Source organism: Hordeum vulgare, chromosome 2H (assembly GCF_904849725.1).
Source record: "Hordeum vulgare subsp. vulgare chromosome 2H, MorexV3_pseudomolecules_assembly, whole genome shotgun sequence".
NCBI lineage: Eukaryota > Viridiplantae > Streptophyta > Magnoliopsida > Poales > Poaceae > Hordeum > Hordeum vulgare.
Window position 1 is genome coordinate 375,633,226 of NC_058519.1, and position 11,856 is coordinate 375,645,081.

Genomic DNA, 11,856 nt, shown 5'->3' on the forward strand with positions numbered 1-11,856 from the left:
GTGTGACCAACCGTAACAAGGCTCCTTCTGCATGGAGGTTTCTTATACTGAAAGGGGTGAAATCTACTAAGGAAAACAACTGATTCACTGGGACCTTGCCGGTGCGGCTAGCCTTGCTGCACGTGCTTTGAGGAGCCGATCCTTAGCTGCCTGCTAGAGATGCTACTGCCAGCAAGGCTTCCTTGGTGCTTTCAGCGCTACCGCTTAAGTTGTTGAGCGGGCTTGAAGCAAAGTAAAGGCGTGCTTGGCCACACCAAGTTACCTCATGGGCATGTTTCGGAAACTAGGTGGTTCGTCAACACTTGTCGGAGGTAAGTGTAACGCACAACTATGCACACCAGTAAATATGAAAACTGGCAAGAAACACGAAATTATTAACGTTTATCATACTATGCACAGGATTTATGCTTGGCCTTGTGCAAATGTTTACATGCCTCGCACGCGAAACTTGCGTAAAGGATGGTTATCGGGAGTCCCGGCAACCGTGCTTCATGGGATGCCGTCAAGGATCTTTCCAGTGTGGAGGCGGCTAGGGAGGCTACGTGCTTCCTAGGTAGCGACAGGCCCCGACAAGAATGCAACTTATTCCCGGGGGTGCTTCCCATCGAACCCTCGAGAGCAATGCAACACTCCTAAGAGCCGCGCCCGTCGGAGCGAGGGCCTGGGGTCTTGCCGGAGCCCCCTGGCAAGCCCTCGACAATGGTGCATCACTCCACGGGAGGTGCGCTTGCTGGAGTTGGTGCCATAGGTCTCACCGGAGCCCCCGGCGCATGCTCGACACCAATGTTGCACCCTGGGGGGAGGTGCGGTTGCTTGAGTGTGTGGAAGCTCAGAGACCGTGCCTCCTTCGACCTCGTCTGAGTCACTGTCGATCAGCACCGTTGCTGGCGCGGTGCTCACGGACCGACTAGCTGCCATGGCCTCCCTCCTCTTGTGGGCGGTGGCGATGGTATAACTTAAGCTCCAACCACTAGGTCAGATTAGCACACCTCTTTCGCTCCTACCTGGCACGCCAGAGATGTCGCGGACGACGCCTATGGGACCTGGAGGTGTCCCTTGTGGTTCGGCGGTGGGAGAAGGATGCACCAAGAGTAGACCAAACGGTCGAGGCGGATTTACCCAGGTTCGGGCCACTACTGAAGCTTAATACCCTACTCATGCTTTTTATGTATTTATCTGATGATTAGTGATGAACTTCTGGGTATGTCCTGGCTGGCTGATTCGCTATCCTCCCTCGTGCATGCCCAGGGCCTCCATTTATAGGTCTAAGGGGTCACCAACAGTGGCAGCATAGGGTTCTCATGGGGTGCACAGTGAAACCGCGCATCCACGAGATGTACATATGATTACACTTTAGCTGGCGCCTTAGCAGGCACATTTAATGCTTCGTCGGGTGCCCCATAGATGGGACAGGGGCGCGTCCTCTCGGCAGTGTTCTCCCGAGATACCACTCGACACGGGTCGTGCGAACTAACACGTATCGAGTGGCGAGGGGCAACTGGTTGTTGTGCTGGCACAAGGGCGCGTCGGGATCCTGCCGGGGTCGAGCCATACTGGAGTGTTGCCGACTCTCCCGGCAAGGGCCTTGTCGGGGCTTCGTTAGCCTCCCATGGCAAGAGGCTTGCCGGGAGCTATGTCTTCAGGCTTCTGGCTCATGGCCTCGGGTGTCTTCGTGGGCACACCCCATTTGCAGCGGTGCAGCACTCCGAAAAGGTGCTCTTGCCGAGGCGGGTGTCGAAGGTCTTGTCGGGTTGTTGTCTTTCCGAATGCTCTGTATGCTCCCACACTGATCTTGTCGGGGCTGTTTCCTCCTGGTCTTTCTGCCTGTTGATCTAGGAGTCTTTCTGATGGCTTCGCATCCGCTTCCCGTCGTCCTTGGGAGGCCTCGCCGCTGGCTTGGCTACAACTATCTGTGCACAAGTCATGGGCGCTAAAGGCCTATTCTTTAGCGCACCGATAGGAGCCCCCGGCCTAGGAAATACACGCATGCGAGGCATTGTTGGGCTAGGCCCAAAAAGTGCACGGGCACGCGCGACGAGGACTTGAGGCATTGTTGGGCTTCGCTTCGGCTACGATGTTCCCGTTACGTGACCTTGAATGCGCGACGTGGGAGACGTGCGCGGGGTGGGTGAGAAACCCGCGTGGTGGGCGGTCCCACCATGATTGGTCGTTTCTGCCACGCGTGCTGCATGCATAGCGGGGGCCTAACATGTGGCGCCCGATATTTAAAGTCTTCACTGGAGCAGACAATCGATGCACCCCGGATTGGAGGAGCGGGGCGGCCGCCTGTTCGCCCGTGATCTTGGGCAAGCGGATTGGTGGAAGTGGGCGGCGGCTCTTGGTGGTGGGGGAGAGCCAGCCTCCGCATTCCTCCCTATAAAGCTCAGGGATTGCGAGGGGCAACGCTCATCCCTCCTCAAAGAACGCTTACATCCAGTACCCACCCTTCTTCTTTGTCTCGAGCTGCGTTTGCCCTCCGCCATGGCCAGAGGGAGAGGGCGGCCCCCGTCTTTTGACTCAACGGCCAGGGGTTCCCGCTCGGATCATGCCATCGCTTCAGCAGCTGATGCGGAAGATGGCCCGGCCGCCTGTGGTGGAAGAGGGACGAGGAGCCGCGGTCGCCGTGGAGGACGCAGGGGGGGAGGAGGAGCACCGCTCCACCCCTTCCTTTGGCGCCAGACCCTCCTCCCGTGGAGACCCATGCGGAGGGGACGGTGTTGGACTTCCTCTCAAGCTGCGTGGCCCCATCCGGAGCCGTCGCCGCCTCCCCGGCCCCTTCGCCAGGGTGATGGAGGAGGAGAATCCGCCCGTGTTGTGGCTACACGCGCACAGTTTGTTGTAATGGCACCGTGCAGGTGGACATGGAGTATCCAGAGCCCCGCATCCTGCTCCTTGGGCATGGATGGAAGAGCTTGGCCCATGCCCACAATCTCTAGGGTGGGCATGTTCTCCGCTTCAAGATGGTGGAGGCCAACCTGCTCTCCGTCAAGATATATGGGAGCTCAGGTGTGCGCCTTAGCTGCTGCGAAGAGAGCTCGAGCGGGACTGAAAGTCCTTCCTCACGCGATAGCTACAAGGAGGACAGTGATGGCAGCGGCAGCGGAGATGGGTCCGAGCCTCGGGATGTCAAGCTAGAGTACGGGGACCTGACCTCGGACTGACCGTCGGCTGCACCATCACTGTCAGCTCGCGTCTCTCCTCCTCTCCGGTGGGGCGGACTCGCCGGTGGAACCAACGCTGCCTCATCTTCCAGGGGGTCCACGTCTCTCCCCCTCTCTGGTGGGGCGAACTCGCCGGTGGATCCGACGCTGCCTCATCTTTCAGGAGGCTCGTGGACCCCGACTTCATCATCCCTTCCGGTCGCCCTCTCCTCTATGCAGTGTTGGTCTAGGAGGGACCAACATGGGCCCTTGCCGTGGGCCTTGCTTCTTTTTTTCTTGTAGGTGTCGCCTCGTGGCAAAAGACAATGTTATCTTAAGTTAGTACGGCAATAGCTATGTATGTAATATATTATGTTATCATGAATGAAAATATATGTTATTTTCCTTGTCTGATTTCTCCTTGTATCGTACAAAAACCCTATGCTGTATCGGGCACCTTCCGGTGCGAACAACCCCGCCGCGAGCGCTTAGAGGACGGGTCCTTAACATCCTGGTGGGGGCGCCGCTGCCGGCAAGCTACCTTGGTGCGACCGACCTTGCCGATGCTTACAACCCCGCCACGAGCACTCGATGGAATAAGTCCTGGGCAGCCTGCTGGGGGTGTAGCCTCCGGCATGGTGTCTTGGCGCAGTCAGTGCAACCGCTTAGGTTGCTGTGCAGACTCGAAACAGAATAAGGGTTTGACCGAACGTAACAAGGCTCCTTCTGAGTGCAGGTTTCTCGTACCGAAAGGGCTGAAATCTACTAAGGAAAATAACCGCTTCACTGGGACTTTGCCAGCGCGGCTAGCCCTGCCGCAGGCGCTTTGAGGAGCGGGTCCTTAGCTGCCTGCTGGAGGTGCTGCTGCCGGCAAGGCTTCCTTAGTGCTTTCAGCGCTACATCTTAAGTTGTTGAGCGGGCTCTAAGCAAAGTAAGGGCGAGCTTGGTCGCACCAAGTTTCCCTCACGGGGAAGTTTTGGAAACTAGGTGGTTCGTAGACACTTGCGGGAGGTAAGCGTAACGCCTAACTATGCACACCAATAAATATGAAAATCGACAAGAAATGTGAAACACTTAACTTTTATTATATTGTGCATAGGATTTATGCTTCGCCTTGTGCAAAGGTTTACATGCCTCGCCGGCAAAACTTGCGTAAAGGATGGTTGCTGGGAGCCCCCGGCAACCATGCTTCATGGGCTGCCGGCAAGGATCTTGCAGGCCTGGAGGCAGCTAGGGCGGAGCCTTGCTTTCTTGGGAGCGACGGGTCCCGACAAGGATGCAACATCTTGTCGGGGGTGCTCCCCATCGAACCCTCGACACTAGTGCAACACTCCTAAGAGGCGCGCCCGCCGGAGGGAGCGCGTGGGGTCTTGTCGGAGCCCCTTGGCACGCCCTCGACAACGGCGCATCACTCCAGGGGAGGTGCCCTTGCTGGAGTGGGTATCAGATGTCTCGTCGGAGCCCCTGGGGAGCACTCGACGACAATGCTGCACCCTCGGGGAGGTGCAGCTGCTGGAGTGTGTGGAAGCTCAGGGACCCTGCCTCCTTCGCCTTCGTCCGAGCTGCCGTCGGTCAGCACTGTTGCTGGCGCGATGATCACGAACCGATTAGCTGCCATGGTCGCCCTCCTCTTGCGGGCGGTGGCGATGGTTGAACTGAAGCTCCGACCGCTAGGTCTGATTAGCCCACCTCTTTCGCCCCTACCTAGCGCGCCAGAGATGTCACGGACGACACCTATGGGACCTGGAGGCATCCCTTGTGGTTCGGTGAGGGGAGAAGGATGAACCAAGAGCAGACCAAACGGTCGAGGCGGATTTACCTAGGTTCGGGCCGCTACTGAAGCGTAATGCCCTACTCTTGCTTTTTGTGTGTTTATCTGATGATTGGTGATGAACTGTTGGGTATGTCCTGGCTGGCTGACTTTCTATCCTCCCTCGTGCATGCCCAAGGCCTCCTTTTATAGGTCTAAGGGGTCACCAACACTGGAAGCACAGGGTTCTCACGGGGTGCACAGTGAAACAGCGCACCCACGAGATGTACAGTTGATTACAGTGTCGCTCGCGCCTTAGCACGTGCTTTTAATGTTTCATTGGGTGCCCCAGAGATGGGACAGGGGCGAGTCCTCTCGGCACTGTTCTCCCTAGATACCTCTCGACACGCTCCTGTGAAGCGGCATGTATCAAGTGGCGACGGGCAGCTGGTCGTTGTGCTCGCACAGGAGCGCATTGGGATCCTGCCGGGGGCGAGCCGTACTGGAGTGTTGCTGACTCTCCCGGCAAGGGCCTTGCGAGGGCTTCGCTGGCCTCCATTGGCAAGAGGCTTTCCGGGGGCTATGTCTTCAATCTTCTGGCTTGTGGCCTGGGGTGCCTTCGTGGGCACACCCCATTGCAGCGGTGCAGAACTCTGGAAAGGTGCTCTTGCTGGGGTGGGCGTCGAAGGTCTTGTCGGGTTGTTGTCTTGCCGAGGGCTCTGTATTTCCCCGCCCCGATCTTGCCGGGGCTCTTTCCTCCTGGTCTTTCTACCTGTTGATCTAGGCGGCTTTCTGATGGCTTCGCATCCGCTTCCCGTCGTCCGTGGTAGGCCTCACCGCAGGCATGGCTACTACTGTCCGTGCACAAGTCATGGGCGCTAAAGGCCCATTCTTTAGCGCACTCACAGTTTATCTTCGGTGTGAGTGGTGCATTGTGATGGGTTTAATCTTGCGGTACTCAATCCGACTAACAGAAGGGGACATAACACGTATTTGTATTTCTTCCATTAAGGATACAAAACGGGTTTATTCATATTAGTTGAGTTTACTTTGTCGACATCATGTCATCTTGCTTCAAGCATTACTCTATTTTTTTTTAATACTCTAGATGCAATGTTGATAGTGGTTGATGGATGGAGTAATAGTAGTAGATGCAGGCAGGTGTCGATATACTTGCTTATGGCCATGATGCCTATATATATGATCATTGTCGCAATACAAATTTCATAAGTACGTGATTTTCTATCAATTGTCCAACAGTAATTTGTTTACCCACCATATGCTTTCTTCGACATAGAAGCCTCTAGTGAAAATTATGCCCCCGGTCTTCACAAATCATATTACAAAAACACCAAAAATATTACTACCAGTTACTTTCTATTATTTTATTTTATATTTATATTATCTATCTATCAGTACTTATCACTTGCAAGTAACGAGTTCAAGGGGACTGACAACCCTCTTGCCCGCGTTGGGTGCAAGTGTGTGCTCTTTTGTGTGTAGGCACTCAAGACGGGAATTTGCATGGTTCTCCCATTGGTTTGATAACCTTGGTTTCACTGAGGGGAATACTTATCTCTACTATTTTGCGTCTCCCCTTCATTTCGGCGAAAATCCTAATGCAGTTTACAAGTAGCACATGACACTGGTATAATGGAAACTAGGGCGACAAGAGTGGAACAAGACGCGAGGCAACAGGCCAAGCCTTCCAACATTTACCAAGTGTATAGATGTGTTAATTAAATAAACAGATAGTGTGATATCCCATAATATCCATGTCATAGAATAAACTACACCTACAACTAGAAATGCTATAAGCGGGTTGAGCAAGCGGTAACTTAGCCACACAATGGTTTGCTAGGACGATGGATGATTAGAGGCTTATCATGGCATTTTGGGAGGCTTGAAAATGCATGGTCGGTAGCAAGAGATAGCAATAGTATCAAGACAACTACCATAGCAAAGATAGTAGTGATATCCAAGGTAATGATCATCTTGTGTGGAATCCCGCTTGGAAGATGAACGAGTCCGTGAAGTAGACAAACGGTCATAATTGAACAAATCCTCACACTCTCAAAGACTTTCAAAACACTAGCAAGGAGAAGAAAATCCTGAAACAAACAAATAACATGGTAAACACCAAAACATATTCATGATATGATGCGCAAACAAGTATGATGCATGTCCATTTAAATATGCAAGACATGGTAAAGTGCAACATTCAAATACTACACATTAAATGTAGCTCAATATGCAATGAGTTACATGTTGACAAAACTCCACATTCGAATTGTTTAGTTCACTCTTGTTAGATACTCGACAGGTTTAAATGTTGGTTTACATGGCAAGAGGATAAGCAGAAATGGCCCCATATGCAAATTTTGGATTTGGTGCAGAAATGTCTAAAACATATTTTGTATTTATTAAACAGAAAAAGGAAGTGCACTATGTGATTCTACACATTTTCTAATCAAGTTACATATATATTTCATTTAATTCGGAGCTACGGTTATTTAGATATGAATTAAAGTGTTTTAACATGGAATCTATGAAAATTACTGCGAACAACACATTTATACATTTTTTATTATGGATGAAAGTTGCATATTGTAAAACTACCTAAAATTCTATAATTTTACATATACAAAACATTTTAATTTGATGCACGGTTGATTATTTATGAGCAATGCAAAATAATGACATTTTCTGGTAATTACTGTGCAAGATCTATATGGTGCAACAAAAGTACACGAAAGAAAACACATGCTGGGGCTGGGCATGGTCTATGACGAGTGGGCTAGGAGGGTAGTCAACTAGTCAAAAGAAGACCAATCAACAGAGTAGTGGGACCCATGTGTCATAGGCACAGAGGAAAATGTGTTGCAGGCAAAAATTGGGAAAAGGGGCAACCTAGGCTTCGAACAAAACCCGCGCAAACGCAGGGCCGGGTCGGGTTTTGGGTCGGGATTGTAAAAGCCCGACATTCATTTCTCAAGGTCGAGCCTGGTGTGAAGCCTTAAATACTCCGTGTTTTCAAGCCCGAGTCGGGCCCGAAATCGAGCGTGAAGCACGAAAGCTCAGCTCAAACGCTTTTTTATATTGGATGGACGTGCAAGCCCGACCCAAAGCGCGAAAGCCCGACCTTAAATACAAAAAGAAGAGAAGCCTGGGCCCAGCCTAAACTATCTTTCGAGCTTCAAAACAACGACCGGGCCCGGTCCGAATGGCAAGCCCGACCCAGCCCAGGTTTTTCGACCGGGATCGAGCCGGGGTATCCATGCCCACGTCTATTTGAAACCCATGACATATTGGGTGGACACGTGCTAGCCAGCTCAACTGGAACTGTATTTGTGACATAGATGGAAGCCTCATCACTTTAACCATTGGCTAACAGGTACGAGCGTTTGGAGCCATGCCTTACGGCAATGCTCGCCGGCGACGAAGTTGAGCAGAGCAGCAAGGATTGAAACCATACGACAGCGGCGGGCATGCATGAATGGGTCGGGAGGATCCTCACCTTGCTGGGGTGGCGCAATCAATGTGAGGGATCTCCTCACTTGCTCGATTTGGGAGAGGCTCAAGCAACCCATCGGCATAGTGGATGGATGTAGCGGCGCGGATTGACAGCAAGACGAGGCCAGCAACGTGGGCATCGGGAACGTATGGGAATGGTGTCTCCCGACTAGATAAAGTGTGATGCTCGTCATGGGGAGCTCGGCTTCGTGGTCACGGATATTCCTGAATAGAGAATTGATATAGGGGGCATAGTGATGAGCGCGAGAAAAAAGAATAGGGGAAGAAAGAGAGGCATGGCATTGTTGACCTTTTGGTCGCTCATGACGGAGTCCTAGTTGAATTCTAACGACCGCTCACCGGAGCTCCGGTTCGTAGCGAGGAATGGAAGGCAGAGGGAAAAATTTGGGCGATCATGGTGGAGAGCTCCTGCTGAAGGTGTCCATTGGATTCCTGCTATTATTGGACCATGAAAAGGAAAGAGAAGTTAGGGGAGAGGGAGATAAAGAGCGTAAGGAGGTGCAGCAAGAGTGCAGGGGCCGATGTTGCTCATATGCTAGTATTCTCCCGAGTTGGTGATGAACGGTGACGAGGTTGGCTCAGGGCTCTGGTGGCGCGCATGGAGTAGAATGGGCGTGAGGGGAGGTGTGGATGCAGCTAACCTTCCGGGCACTGGACGCGGGCGCATGGGGTGGTTGGGTGTATCCAAGGAGAGAAGTGGGTTGTGCTGGCTGCAAGGTGGAGCGCACTGGGATTGGAGAGGCGCGTAGAACATGTGAGGTGGTCGGCGGCTGCGGTTGGATGGATGGGGATCAAGAGGAGATCCCTAGGAAGGAGGAGGCCGGTCGGGTGGCGACTGCGGTTGGATGGATGGGGATCAAGAGGAGATCCATAGGAAGGAGGAGGCCGGTCGGGTGGCGGCTGTGAGGAGGATTGGATGGATGGGACAACTCGAGGCTAGGGGCAGGATGTTATTTATAGGTATGTTGGAAAGTTTAGGGACTAAAAAGACCTCCGATTTAGGTCATACGGTGGATATAAAAAAGCCACAAGAGTTCGGTGAACAAACAAAAGATGTTTGCGGTATTTCGGGGTTGACCCGGACCCATCAGTCATGAACGTGCATTTCGGGTTCGGGGAATTTATCAGGCACATGCGAAGGGATGTACACTGTGCGGAGGGGCTATGCATTGAGCATAGCGAGAAAGTGCGGGAAACCTAGCAACAAGTTTTACTTACAAAAAACATCCGAGAATTTGACCTTTGATAGTGCAGCAATGCTTTAATGATTCGGGCATCGAACGGCCCGTGAATGCAACGAAATATGTCGAGCGGACTATATACAATATGTTAAGACCACACACCAACTTTCACCCCATTCGGAAATATTTCATTCCCAGTTAGAAAATAATATTTTAATGATGACACAGGCGCGTGCAAGTGTGTTTGGTTATGAAACGGTCAACGACTAGGGAGAACCAGCAACTAGGAGCAGATGCAAGTTTTGAAAAATGATGAGAATGGAGTGCCGATGCGATGTGAATGATGCAAAGATGAATGCAATAAACAAATAAATCACATGACAATAACAAAATATATAGAATGCATCTGGAGTGTTGGTCTCGGGTTGTTACCACTCTCCCGCACTTACAAGAGATCTCGACCCGAGATCTTATAATGAGAAGAGGTAGAGCAAGAGGAAAAGGTAAAACTAAGTTGCTTATTTGAGAAACGAGTGAGACCAAAGAACCTTGGAGGTTGCAAAGATATGAAAATAACACAAGGGGCAAGAAAGAATTGAAACCACTCTGGTTGAAGCGAGATAGACAACGAATAAGAAAGGAGAATTTGCACAACACTCTGGTCGAAAAGAGAATTAAAACTTGATAAGATGAAAGAACTTTAAATGTCACACCCTATTTTTGTTCACAAGTATTTTATGTTGCAAAAATCAGAGCTTGTTCAAACTTTTTCAAATAATGTTGTGAGTGCAATGTCAGCCCTTGTATGAGTGAATGCTTGCTTGCTTGATGACTCAAACCCATGAAAAACTTATTATTTTGCTCTCTTCAAAAACCCTTTTTCCTTTTGTATCAAGATCACCTTCATCATGTTGGGATACACTACTAGCTCATGAAGCCAAGTGGCACTTCCAACCAAAGTTGGTGATCTGATCCAGATATTATTTTCATTCATTAAAAACATTAATTGGTGATTTAAAATATTATATTCCTATTTTATATTTATGTCTGTTTCAAAGGCCAGGAATGATATTCCCACAAGGAATTTTGCTTTCCTGCCTTAGAAAATTCTGAGTAAATTCATGGAAGCTCACAAGGACATATATTTTCCATATATAAGATTTTCAACCCTATTTTATATTAATATTATTTGAGTAAAACCCTGAAAACCATTTCTGTCTGTTTTAGCTTTTTGAGATGTTTCCAAAGGAAATGATTTCAATAAATTCCCATAAAATTACAGGAGGCCTCCCAAGCCATATTAGGTGCTCACATAAAATCTCACCTTGATCCAAGGTGGGGAAGTGCACCTAATCAGCCCAAAACCCTCTCTGTCCAGAGAAGAGTTGGAACAACTCTACATTGCAAAGTTTCTCCAATGGAGCTGAAACTTTGCACACGTGTTTGACACCCCAAATGAGGACTCCACACCAAAGATGGGATTTGTGAGACTATGATTGGCCACACTTCCTTTGTAAAGGACAGTACTGGTCATTTTAAAGCATTTTCAAGTTTACAAAGCTAAACTTGTTCAATGGAGCTCAAATTTGGTGAAACCCCATGTTTTTACCCCAAGACCAAACCTGTTAAGTTTCACTTCCAGTGGTGGAGTGGAAGCACCCCAAATCACTGTCGAACACCTACTGACAGGAAGGTAAAAGCCCTCCTAGCCACTGTTTTACCCAATGGCAAAGCCCCAAACTTGGTGAGTTAGAGCCCCAGAACACCCTGAGCACCCAGTCAACCAGCCCCTCCCCAACTCCAAGCACTAGTGCCAAGATCTTCAATTTGAGCCGCAGGCCAGTGCTGGCAACACTGGTGTTCCTTGCCTCCTTTGACCAGCTCGTGCTCCCACTAACACACAACGGCTAGGCACACTCCCAGCAACACTCAGGACATGCAGGACACGTCCCAAGTGCCCCAGAGTGCGCCAACATGCCGTGGCATGCCAAAACTGCGCTTTGGGCGTGCTACAGAGAGCCTCCAGCAAGGGGACGTCGCCCCGGCCAGTTCCAACCCCCCCCCCCCCCCAGTAATGTCCAAACGCTCCCCCGACACCCACTATGTGCAAAGCTACCATCAGGGGCCCCCTCTCCTCGCGCAAGAGCTCAGGCGACGCGTGCCCGCGCGGGCCCGACGCGGTCGAGCATGCACGGTCGCTGCGGCTCGACCCCACCCGCTTTCCCTCTGCGGCCGATGCACCAGGAGGTCC

The 11,856-nt window shown here is 51.0% G+C and overlaps 1 long non-coding RNA gene across 1 annotated transcript; it reads right to left on the minus strand.

Annotated features, from left to right (window-relative positions):
- Positions 1-6,384: 6,384 nt before the first annotated feature.
- LOC123430114 lies at positions 6,385-9,328 on the minus strand. The gene is made up of 3 exons (XR_006622864.1): positions 8,714-9,328; positions 8,408-8,628; positions 6,385-7,001 (listed from the first exon to the last, which is right to left on the minus strand). It is a non-coding gene; the product is annotated as an uncharacterized LOC123430114 (long non-coding RNA).
- Between the last annotated feature and the right edge of the window lie 2,528 nt (positions 9,329-11,856).